This window comes from Pollicipes pollicipes, unplaced genomic scaffold, assembly GCF_011947565.3.
Source record: "Pollicipes pollicipes isolate AB1234 unplaced genomic scaffold, Ppol_2.1 Scaffold_3447;HRSCAF=4054_pilon_pilon_pilon, whole genome shotgun sequence".
Lineage (NCBI taxonomy): Eukaryota > Metazoa > Arthropoda > Thecostraca > Pollicipedomorpha > Pollicipedidae > Pollicipes > Pollicipes pollicipes.
The window spans coordinates 16,736,367-16,737,539 of record NW_023596297.1 but is presented as its reverse complement, the minus strand read 5'-3'; positions in this window follow the sequence as shown (position 1 = coordinate 16,737,539).

Sequence of the window (1,173 nt, the reverse complement as noted above, 5' to 3'; positions counted from 1 at the left end):
CACGGGGATGGCTGTCACGGATGGATGGCTGTCACGGGATGGCTGTCAGGGATGGCTGTCACGGATGGCTGTCACGGAATGGCTTCACGGATGGATGGCTGTCATAGGAATGGCTGTCACGGATGGATGGCTGTCACGGGATGGCTGTCACGGGATGGCTGTCACGGATGGCTGCTGTCACGGGATGGCTTCACGGATGGATGGCTGTCAGGATGGCTGCCACGGTGATGGCTGTCACGGTGGATGGCTGTCACGGATGGATGGCTGTCATAGGATGGCTGTCATAGGATGGCTGTCACGGATGGATGGCTGTCACAAGGATGGCTGTCACGGATGAATGGCTGTCACGGGAATAGCTGTCACGGGCGGATGACTGTCACGGGGATGGCTGGCACGGACCGTTCCCGCCGCCAAGCACAGACAGCCACTCAGCAGCAGACAGGCCTCCTCAGGTCAAGCTCGCACATTCGGAAGTTATGCTGACCTGAAGCGAATCGTATCAGAACAGTCTGTCAAATGACACCGATGCTCGCACAGCAGACATCTCATGGAGATCAGTCAAACTGACACTGCTAGGAAAATCCCAACCGTGAAGGGTCGGGGCAGAATGGTCATGCATGTTGTTTACTAATCCTCTAAAAACCTGCCAAAATCGGTCTACTTCTCTTTTCATGAAAAGTCTTCTTTTCTCCTTTATCTCTTTTGTCATGGGAAGCTTTCTGATCTTCCATCTCCTTTTTCATAGAAAACAAATGGAAGTTCTGACTCTAAGGAACATCTGTCAGCCCAAATGAAAAGAGAATATCAATTATGGTCAATTTTTCATTCTGTCTTTGACCATAGCACTGCCAGCGAAAGTCTCAGCAAGTGGTATCCACCTCTAATTAGGTTTGCTGCCACAGCCAAAGTCCTGCAAATTGTTTACAATGTACAGAGAGAATGTCCTGGTGAAACCGGTACAACTTTACGCAACCAAACTCATAAACACATTTGTGGCAGGCCCAAACCCTAGCGAGCTTCACCGGCTTCATCCATTCCGCGCAATGGTGGAGAAGGAGTCGGTACAACTCCCTGCCGATTCCCAGCAGATTTGTGCCATGCTGGTAGGTCAAAGGTGAGGCAGTACATCTGTAAGTGGCTTTACAGCCTTCCTCTGGTACTTTTACAAAAGCG